The 11,360-nt window shown below is 44.9% G+C and overlaps 2 long non-coding RNA genes across 2 annotated transcripts; one reads left to right on the top strand and one right to left on the bottom strand.

The window, feature by feature from the left end:
- Positions 1 to 241: 241 nt before the first annotated feature.
- Positions 242 to 1,185, top strand: LOC120698824. The gene is made up of 2 exons (XR_005685027.1): positions 242 to 797; positions 882 to 1,185. It is a non-coding gene; the product is annotated as an uncharacterized LOC120698824 (long non-coding RNA).
- A 6,092-nt stretch (positions 1,186 to 7,277) lies between these two features.
- Positions 7,278 to 8,364, bottom strand: LOC120698823. Its single transcript, XR_005685026.1, has 3 exons — positions 8,268 to 8,364; positions 7,539 to 7,633; positions 7,278 to 7,445 (listed from the first exon to the last, which is right to left on the bottom strand). It is a non-coding gene; the product is annotated as an uncharacterized LOC120698823 (long non-coding RNA).
- Positions 8,365 to 11,360: the final 2,996 nt, after the last annotated feature.

Genomic DNA, 11,360 nt, shown 5'->3' with positions numbered 1-11,360 from the left:
TTAAATCCCCGCAAACTATACTAAATGAATGAATTTTTGAGAAAATTTGATACCATTAGATTCATCGCGCCTTGAAGTATTTTTAGAATTTTTTAGAAATTTTTCATTTTTTTGAATTTAAATTTAAATTTTGAATTTTGGCCGGTTCGGTACCGGCCAAAACCGGAACCTGCCCGGACCGGTTTGACCGGTAACCGGTCAAACCGGACCGGTTCCCACCTGTTTGGTTAACCCTGTTACTACCTCGACATGAATCTTTCTGTGCTTGTTAGCAAATCCATGGCATCTGACTCCAAGGGGAGGCGGAAGAGGATCAATCGGTCGCGGCAACCAGCGATTGACACAAGGCGCGAAGGGGATCGAGCCGCGTGTTGACTTTCTCGTCTGTTGTTTCTCCCAAATCGATGGGGGAGGCAGAACGCAGATCCGATGCTTGTTGGATCAGCCAGCGCTCCACTCATCCCCCTTCTAAATCCCGCCTCCACTCGCGAGCGCTTGCCCTCGAAGAAGGTCACTGCGGTCCACGCCATGGAGGTGGATCTATCGCGTGGGGCGCAGGGGAAGAAGGTAGCATCGTTGCAGTGCTGCAGGTGGCGGACGTGCGGCTGCTATCCGAGCTGTTCCAGAGCGTCAGTACCAAGATCCTGTAGTACAAGATGCTGCCCTCTGATAGCGTCCACTAGTTGCAAGCTACGCCTGTGTCCAGTTTGAGCCACCTCGTCGCCAATGGCACCTTTCACAGTGGCAACATGCTCGATCTTCCTCCAGTATCACTGAATCACCTTCCAGGGCCACAGGTGAAATGGATCCACAGCTCATGCTTATAATTTCGTATTTTTATTCCTGACAGTCAAACAGACTACTATTCTTTTTGTTTGCAGCAAAGATTGTGCCTACTCGTCTGCCTACCTTAGTGCTTCTGCATATATCATGTGTTAGCCCTGACCAGGATGCAGCTACAGGAATCGCCCCAAAATACCCAACTTACATGTGTTATTTGAATTCAATGTAGAAACCCAATTTACGTGTGTTACATATTTGGGGGGCCTTGCTTACCAACACTGCATTTGCAGTAGTAGAGGCAGCATCTAGGTAGAAGATAGCAGAAAAGGCTTCATGTCATTCTCAATAGAAGATTGGTTAAAGCATACTGAGGAATGTTGAGTACTCTATTCTGTTTGTGATGAGTGAATTGTCAACCGTGCGGTGTGATCGTGCGCTTGGTCTTTGGATTGCAGGTACACGGGCGTCAAGTGTCGACGGAGAGCTGCCGTGGAGGTGCTGTGGCCGATGGACCGTGCGGTGGACGGCGGTGAAGGGCAGCCGGGACCGGAGCTCATGTCGGGCGGTAGCTGTGGCGTCCACTCCTGGATCGAGGGCGCAAGCGATGACGGAAGGCGGGTTTCTTGGTTTGCGCCACAAAACCAAGCAGGCGGACGGCGGTAGAAGACGCCAAGTCGTGGAGGCACGGGCGTCAGTCTCGGGACTGACGGAGGCGATGGGCGTTGACGGCGTCTAGGGCCTCGCTGCGGGCGAGGAGGTGACGGGCGTCGGGCGGCGTCTAGGGCCGTCAGAAGGCCGAGGCGGGAACGGCGTCTAGGGCCACGGTGTGGAGGCGGGAATCTTCCCACGCGTGGAGTTTTGGCGGTTTTTTCAAAACCGGCCACCTACCCGGGTTTCGCGGACCCTCCAAAACCGCGGACCGGAGCTTCATCCACATGGCGGCATCGTGGAGAAGACTTCGACTCGAAGAAAGAACCTCGACCGTCGGATGAGTCCTTGTATCTTTTTCCGATTTTGCCCCTACGGGCTTTCTAGTGTTTAATTGAGTCTAGGGGTAGTTTAGTCTTTTGGCTTGAGAGTTGTTGGAGTTAAAACCCCCTCACCCCCTCTCCCTCTCTCTCTTCTTTTGGCCTGGACTGCACGCCACCACCCTCTCCCGGGCGTCTTCTCTCTGTTCCTCCCTCTCCTCTCTAGGTTTAGGACTTTAGGGATGGATTGTTGAGATTTTTGTACTGAGATTGATCGGGAAAGGAGGCCCAATCCTCCTTGTGCCCTCCGGGGTTTTGAATTCAATTCAATCTCGTACGATTTGTGCTTTGTTTTGGATGATTTCGATTTTCCTTCGTTGATTCTTGACCAGAGCTGGCGAGGTGTTTCTTGAAGATTGAGTGACTCTTTGAAGTGGTTCTAATCCTTCTAGCCTAGTGCCAAAATCCCCGGGATCACGAGTCTACTCGAATTGACGTTTTTGTGTTCTTGAGAAAACCCCGTTCTTGCTCGGGATTTCCTCGATTCCTCCCAAACCTTGGAGTGATTCATCGATTCCTTCCGTGGACATGGTCACAAGTCCTTTGTGATCGTGCCTGCAAATTTTGGTGAGGTTTGGACACGATTTGATCTTCCAATCATCGAGTTTTGGATCGAGCCGAGAGGAAAAACAGAGGTTCTGGGCTCGGGCAGGATTTTTCATTATCGCCGGTTGAACCGACGCTTACATTCTTTTGCGTCGGATCAACCGGTGGGTGGAGTTTTCACGTGTTAGGGTTTTTGGGGTTTTCTGTGGTTGCACAGGTGCATCAAACTCTACATGCATCGGATCAACCGGTGCTACTACTGTTTTTGTTGTTTCACTCGTTCAACTGGCGTATAGACTTTCCTAGACGTCGGTTAAACCGGTGCTTTGATTTTGCTAGCGTCGGTTTAACCGGTGCTCGCTAAGTCATTTTGCAGTCCCTCTGGACAACTGCACCGACGTTTGGATTTTGATTTTGCCGGATCATCTGGTGTATGCTAACACTGGTTGAACCGACGCCGTGTCAATCTCCATGTCGGATCAACCGGTGCTTGCTTCTCTCTGCCGCCAGATCTACTCATCGGTTGAACCGATGCTGTTCAAATCTGTGCGTCGGATCAACCGGTGAGTTATACCGTGCTGGTTCTTGTGGTGCTTTTCGGTGTTTGCTTCCACGTTGGATCTTGGTTGTTCCTAGGGCTTTCTTGTGTTGGTGTAGCTCCACCATAGCTACTCCATACTGTGCCTAGGACTCTAGGGTTGGGCGTGTTCTTTGGGACTAAGCCGTTCTTTTCGATTGCAAGAAATTTGAATCGGCTCCCATTCACCCCCTCTGGTCGCCATTTCGGTCCCTCACATACAATGATATAATCAATCTTCTTGGTATTTTCTTAATATGCTAGACCATTGTTTGTTTTCTCTTCGACACCAAACAGTAAACGAAGTTTTTAACACCAACCAGTAAAAGTATTTGAAGTCAAAGTAGAATACTAGAATGATATTCATAGGGTTGTTGAACCTTTCTATTATGTGATTTAAAAGTTCTTTCGTATTGGCAACAAATATTTTAACACATGGCTTGAAGAAAATTGAGGTAGGAAGGTTTTCAAATAGAATTACAAAAAGAAAAATTACTATATGACTTCAAAGCTAGGTATGTATAAAGTTTTCAATATATGATTTGAAAGCTATTGAATTTTTGATAAAAAAAGTTTTGATATGTAACATGAAAGCTAAGAGATGCAATAAGTTTTTCAATATGAAGTTTGGTAGTTTTCTTATTCCATGTACAAAAGATTTTAGTATGTGACTTGAAAGCTAGAAATCTGCTAAGTTTTTATTATAAGATTTGAAAGTTTATAAATATGGCAGCATGTATTATTATTTTATTGTCAAAAATTATCATTCAGCACACAAAATCAAAATCATTGTTAAACCACATAACAAGTTTTGAACCTAGTTGTACATAGTTTATAATATTATTGAACATAGCAGTACAAAGTTTGTAATATCATAGTTCAAAGTTTATAATTTTTAGTGCAAATTTTTAAACCAAGCAGTACAAAGTTTATAATATGGTAGTTCAAAGTTTGGGACCTAATAGTATAAATTTATAATATCATAGTTCAAAGGTTTGAACCTAGTTCAAAGTTTTTCAAATTTTAAGTGTAAAGTTTCCAACCTAGTAGCACGAAGTCTATAATGTGTTAGTTCAAAGTTTTGAACATAGCAGTATAAAAGTTTGTAATGTCATAGCTCAAAGTTTATTAATTAGGAGCGTAAAGTTTTTCACCTAGCCGTGCAAAGTTTATAATTTGATAGTTTCAAGTCTTTTTAATCTACCTCAAAAAAGTTTGCAATGTGATACTTTAAAAGTTTATAAATTCTTAGTGCAAAGTTTTAAACCTAGCGCAGTACAAAGTTTGTAATGTGATAGTTCAAAGTTTATCTCGAGGAATAAGATGTAATCTTTTTTCTATTTTTTCTGATAGCCTTGCATGTTTTTTGAAATTTTTTCTGATAGCCTTGCATTTTTTGAACTATTTTTATTTTTATGTATCCGTTGGATCGTTGGTCTCAAATAAATTATTATAGAATAAAAATAGCATGAATTTTGGAAAATAGTACTTTCGCATATATATATAGATGTGAAACCATCTCCCCCGCCCTTTTTATCACCCACATACCCGCTATCCTGAAAGAGAAATAAAAAGCTCGCAAAATTCAAATCGGCTCATAATCTTGACAAGAGAAATAGCCCTAAAACTAGACACGAGAAAAGAAAAATAGCATCGGCCCATGAAAAACTACGTGCTGCTTAGGTGCGGTGCAGGCGTGCACTGCTACTAGTTACGGTGCGCGTGCGTTGGTATCCATGCGAGCGCACGCGCGCACATAAAGAGTCCCCATTACTTCCGCGGTTGGTTGACAACTCCAACCACCAACTCCAGCCAGTGACTTGAATGACCGTGTTGCCAGCTTCCCTAGTAAGCAAGCACAGTACCTGTTTCCAATGACCGAAACTAGGGATGTAAATGGTATGAATATTTTCTAACCGTATTCGTATTCGATCCGGTCTGGAAGAGTTTTTATCCGTCCGTATCCGATTTTGAATATCCAATATCCGTAACCAATCCGTATCCGAATGCTCAAAAGTTACATTTTTATGATGTCGATATTCATTGCAATCTTATCCGACAGAAACTAACATTATCCGTATCCGACTCCGTATTCGAACACAAATGTGAAAACAAATACGATATCAGTGATATCTGTCCGTATCCGATCCGTTTTTATCTCTAACCGAAACACATAATACAAAAAAAAAAAGAACTGCCAGGAACCCTCCTGTCTCCTAACTTTATGAACAAATGACATCAGGGGCCTGTTTGGTTCTCCGTGCTAGTGTATGTTAGCAAACCTTGACCACTAATTACGGTGTTAAATAAAGTCAGTTTACAAAACAACTTCAGAACCCCTGTGCTAGGAACCCTGAAGAATCTAATGAGGTCTTTGACCGCGTGATTAAAGGATGGTTACTGTAGTGTCACTGTAGCCAATCATCGATTAATTACCGTCATTAGATTCGTCGCGAAAAGTTATATCCATCTCTAAAATTTTTTTTACAAATAGACTTTATTTAGCACTCCATGCATATAAGATTTTTTTCTAGGGAAATGTGCGCTAGAAACCGTAGCGTGTTCCAAACAGGGCCCAGGAAGCTGCTTGCAGGCTTCTTCAGAGGATAAGGCGGCATTCCATCCCCCGCCCTGAACAATCCAGCCGCGTACCATCACGATCTTCCGGGATTCCCCGGTGCCGGATGGTGCCCCCGCCGCGATCCGGCAGCGAAATCCCCGCGTGCAGAAACAACCAGCGCCGCCGGTGTGCCAATCGGGTATCACTGCTGCAGCAGCTGCAATATCTTCTTACTTAAAAAAACAATTTCTTCAAGCTCCATCATCGTCTCTTCGAGCAGGTCAGCTGACTCGTCCTGCCGGGGCACAATCACAAGCCCGTCAGAGGGGGTGGGGGTGGGGGTGGGGGGCGCCAAGTTCACCACGTGGCGCCGCGCACCGACGTGGATGGATCGGAGTCAAAGGGGACGACGCGGCGACCCAGCCCAGATCGATCCGGATCCAGAACACATCCAACGTGCGCTGTGCAGTGTTTGGCGTTTTCGACGGCGATCTCTCCGCCTCCCGGCCGGAGGAGATGTTGCCCCGGCATGGGACCACGGCCAGGCCACGTCGGCGAGGAGCGGCATCCTATTCCTAGGACGGGACGCGGCCACGCCGCCCGGCCAGCTCCATCATTTGACGTCAGCATCGGGCGTACTGACTTATGTATATATAGGACGTGTCCACGCCATTGTATAAATGCTAGTGCCATACTGACTTATGAGCATACTAAGGTAAAGTCATTTCATGAGCTAACTTGCTAATGCCTAAATTCCATACATCTGGAACGTAATTTTACATTTCTACTACGTGTTTTTTCTCCATATCCAAAGGTTTCTTAAGAAATTTTAGGCTAGTCTCAACAGAAATTCTATAAAGAAATTTTATTAGCATTAAATAACATACCACATCAGCAATTTTGCTAATTTGATAGCGCCATTATGAGGAGAGATGAGATTTAGTTTCAATAAAACTATGCACCGAGACTGTCATATATATTAGAATACATCCTCTAAAGCACGAAATTTCTTTTGCTAAGGCCACCCACGAAATCTACCCCCACTATGTAAGAAACGACCCGTAGTGACGCACACAAAGGTGATCTGAAGTTGTCGGTCGTCACCCCTCAATTAAGGGTGACATGCTTCATCTCCGCGCGTCACCTTGGACCAGTTTGGAGGAGGGCGGCGAGACAAAACCCTAGGCGTGTGAGATCTAGGTGGGGAAAGGAGGCTGTGTGGCTTGTGGCTCGTGGGATTGCCATTCGATGGGTGCGGCGGCGAGTTTATAGCGGGGAAGCGAGGGGAAGAGGGGGGAGGGGTTTGAGTGCTATTAGATTTAGGGTTGGGGCGATGGACCGCTGGGACCGAGAGAGAAAGGTCAGTTTCTGGATAAGCGGGGGAAGCGGTGGACGCACAGAATCGTGGCAAAGGAAAAGAGTTTGTGTTCCATTTTTGAATTTGTCCTTCAAATTTTGCATGTCCTTCCAATTACACACACGAGGACACCTCGAGTTAAAAGAGAAAAAGAAATCTACTTTACCTCTCTGAACTATTACATAAGTCTAATTTTTATCACACAACTATAAAATCAGGCCTACATCCTATCATGCTAATCCAATCAACTAATCACCATGCATTCTTATGTTACACGAAACCCTCAATTGGGGTCGACAACCACTCACTTCACCAATCATTCACAGACACTGCACCCTTGCAGCCGCCATGATGGGGGGACGATAGACCTTGTGCTGGGCACAAAGATCAGAGTTGAGTCTCTTGCCACCACCCTTGTATATCTGCTCCAAACTCTTCGGAACGGCGAAAATACTTTACAGAGCTTGTAAACTTAAGCCATACAAAAAAAAACAGCTTGCAGTGTGCCAAATGTCTTGAATCATGTGATCCTTGGACTATCAAATTGATGCGCTTGCCACTATCGATGCGGAGGCCATCATTTTTCAGGCCCAACTGGAAAGGAAGAACCGATGAATTGATTGGCAAACATTTCCGTAGTAAAACAATCAATAGATGAATTCAATTGATATGATCGTGTACCTCCACCTGATTGCTATCAACAGAAAACCATCTCAAAAGAACCCCGAGGTGGACCACCGCTGGGATAATTTTGAATAGCAGAATAGCAGAGGGGTCGTCACCTGCAGAGGTACACGAGTCAGTAACCCATTTATATGTTTAGGATGAATCAAATGACAAAAGGGCGGGCATGATGTTCTCAAGATTTTTTAGGCAATGCCAGTTAGAATGGTGCTGTTCACAAACTGTCATTTAAAATGTGAAACTATCTCAAAAGCCCCCTAATTTCTTATTAGTTTTCTTTAATGGCCTTATTAGTGTGCATTGACCCAGGTTGGCATGCTCTTGCAACCCATCCATCTGGGTTCGTACTAGTTGGGTTCTAGAAGTATGGATCCTGAAGTTAACAGAAGCACAGAACTGTACTGTCCCAATGGGCACATGTGTCCTTTCATAAAGTAAAAATGGGGAAAAGTTTGCAAAAGAATTGATGTGTGGCATATCTCAGGTAGTTTCACTGTTGTCCGTGGCATTATATGAAATCAACTCTCCAGAGTCGAATGACAAAGAAACTATTCTCTTGAATGAAATTTCCCTACAAAATGTGTTGGTCTCACTTGCGCGGACAATTTAAATGTTAATGTTTATCGAGATACAATACAACAACAACATAGCTTTTTTTTCCAAGCAAGTTGCGGTAGGCTTTATCGAGATACAATGCATGGCTTAAAAGGAATGGGGCGATAATGCAAATACCAAGCTAAGTGCTGTGGTTCCAAGAAGAAGCAGGTATAGCTTGCCCTGGAGAAAACCAATTCAGCTATCAGATGCCATCAACACCAACTAAAATTTAAGCCATGCAACTCTGATCTTACGCCGGGCGATAATGCAAATACCAAGCTAAGTGCTGTGGTTCCAACATGCGTGACGTAGAGCGGCTGCGCGACGGCAATGGCCCAGGACGTGACGTCGTACGCCGCGGCGGCCTCGCACAACCCCCAGCCGAGGACACCGACCAAGGGTGCGAGCATGGCGACATGCGCGGCACCTCGGGCGCTGCCGCCGCCAGCGCAATGAGCGGCAGCGCCCAGAGCCCCCGCGCGCTCCTCCTCCCGATGCCGGCGGTGAGAGAGAGAGGTGAAAGAGATGAGGAGGATGTAGATACAGAAAACGATAAAATTTAAGGGTTTTTTTTTGCATATATTCATGCCCCTTGAAGAGTTATGGACCTAAGTGGCACAACTTGACAAGTTCAGGGTGACAGATTTCGATTTTGCGAGTTCGTGGACCTAAGTGACACCTCAGGACAAGTTCGAGGGTCGCTGGTGTATTTAACTCTTTAATAATTGAAAAACAGTAGTGCTGCCTCATTGGGGGTGGGCAACCAAATAGGTACTAGTACCAACAGACTATACTAGGAAGCATATTAAGTAGTTAATATTGATATAATCAAAATATTTATGCGCTTTATTAGGCATGTTGAAGTTAAGCTTAGCCATCGCAAGCTAATTCATGGTACATCAGTGCTTACAAGAGTAAGTTACCCCTGGCTTTAAGTTCTCAGCACAAAACATGTAAGGCTACGAGAGAAGATAGTGATGGGAGTAGCCAGAAACTAAGAGGTTTTGCTGCACTATGAATGGATAACCATGGTGCTTGCCTATGGTAGAACACAAAAATGGAAATTTTTTATTTTTTGAATTCAAATTTGAATTTTGAATTGGGGCCGGTAGACCGGTTTGACCGATTTACCGGTCGGTATGACCGGTTTGGGAATTTTTATTTTTTTGAATTCAAATTTGAATTTTGAATTGGGGTCGGTTTGATACCGGACCAAACCGTAACCGGGCCGGACCGGTTTGACCGGTAACCAGTTTTACCGGTCAAACCGGACCGGTTCCCACCGATTTCGTTAACCCTCCTGCATGGCTGCATGCGTCTCTCTCGCTTCATGCCTCCATACATGCTGGGCCCCCCGTCGCGATGACCACTGGTAGTGGTAGGTTAATTATGATTGGGGTCTCCATCAAATCCATGGATGATATATGCCAAATGCCATATATAGATCCGTCAGCTGGCATCATGTCATGCTGCATTGGACAACACAGCTAAAGAAAGAAACCGAGCGCTAGCTAGCGAGCTGCTTCGGCTTCGAGCAATATATATAGAGGCATAGCACGCTTTTTCCAAACTGATTTGACTCCTTTTCTCTGAAGAATGATCTGTGGTGCGACTATCAGAAGCTCCGTAGGTTTGGACGAAGCTAATTCCTTGATTTTGACCGAGCAAACCAAAAACGTAACTAAAGAAAGAGTCTAAATTAGTCTCGTCGACTATAACCAAATTAGGGTTTGCTCGCAACAACCAGCAAACAAAAAATTACTATGGTGGCGGCAGCGACAGCAGCAACAGCCAGAATGAGCACAACCGAGCACCCCTAAAGCCCGGATAACCCCTAAACTATAGTTTGATTCATTTGTACCCTCCAAATTATGCCCTTCGGTTCAAATTACCTCCTAATACAATTTATTTTTTAATTTCTCCACGTTTAGGTGGATTTTAATTTGAAATTTTACTAGATGATAGTACACATCATAACACAAGTTAGAAAAAATACATCATAAGTTTTTATCAGTATTTTGACAGGTTAGGATATTTAATAATAAATTAATAATTAGAGTTCAAAATTATCTGAAAAATAACGATAAAAAGTTATAAATTTTTTAAAAATGCATTGATATCCACTACTATCTAACAAAATTGGACATTAAAATTTAACTTGTGTATGGAGAAAAAAATAAATTGTATTATGGTTAAAATGAACTAAATGATATAGTTAGGTGTAAATTGAGTCAAGTTATATTTTAAAGGGTATTCAGACTTTGGCACTTGAAGGGAGTAAATTGATTTGTTTCAAAACAAATAAAACAGAGGAAAAGGAATTAATTAAGGAAATGGTGCGCATGCATGCCCAAGTGAAGTCTGATCACAGATGCAGCGAAATTCCCTCTCCCGAGTCATCTCACGAGTGCTGCCACCGAGATACGTACGGAGATACAGATACCGCAGGCAGGCAGGCGCGCTCTACAGTCCTCTCTTCCGCCCCCCATCCGCCTCGTGATCCGTTCCTGTGACCTGCCTGCGACCTCTCGCAGCAGCTCGTCACTGCTGCCAGGCCCTGTTTGTGGTTTAGCACGAGTAGTATAAAAATTTTTACCAATAATTAGAGTTACTAAATAAAGGTAATTTATAAAACTAACTCTACAGCCTTGCGCTACTTCTCGAGACGAACCTAATGAGGTCTTTGACCGCACGATTAGAGGATGGTTACTGTAGCATCACTGTAGCCAATCATCGGTTAATTACTATCATTAGATTTGTCGGGTACCACAATTAGGGACACCCTAATTGGGGTATTAAGATCGCTTTAAAAAACACAAACACCTGTTAAAGCAACTGGGCCCACGAAGGCCCACGGCCTGCTTCCCGTCCGAAGGAAAGGAAAGGACTCAAAGAAGCCCAGCGTACGGCCCATTCACATTCCCCTCGAACCCACTGAACAATCTCCGCCTCGTTCGAGGGTTCCCCTCGAACCCACTGAACAATCTCCGCCTCGTTCGAGGGTCCCTCTCGGTTCCGCTGGGCAATCTCCGTCTCGCTCGAGGGTAGCGAAACTACCCCCGAGCAGAAAACCAATCTCCGCCTCGCTCGAGGGTAGCAGATATACCCTCGAGCGGGTAACTCATTCTCCGCCTCGCTCGAGGGTAGCGGATCTACCCTCGAGCGGTGTCTCATCTCTCGCCTCGCTCGAGGCCGTCCTTCGGCACAAAGGACAAACGGCTCCGCTGC

Source organism: Panicum virgatum, chromosome 3K (assembly GCF_016808335.1).
Source record: "Panicum virgatum strain AP13 chromosome 3K, P.virgatum_v5, whole genome shotgun sequence".
Classification (NCBI taxonomy): domain Eukaryota; kingdom Viridiplantae; phylum Streptophyta; class Magnoliopsida; order Poales; family Poaceae; genus Panicum; species Panicum virgatum.
This window is presented reverse-complemented; position numbering and strand designations above follow the sequence as displayed.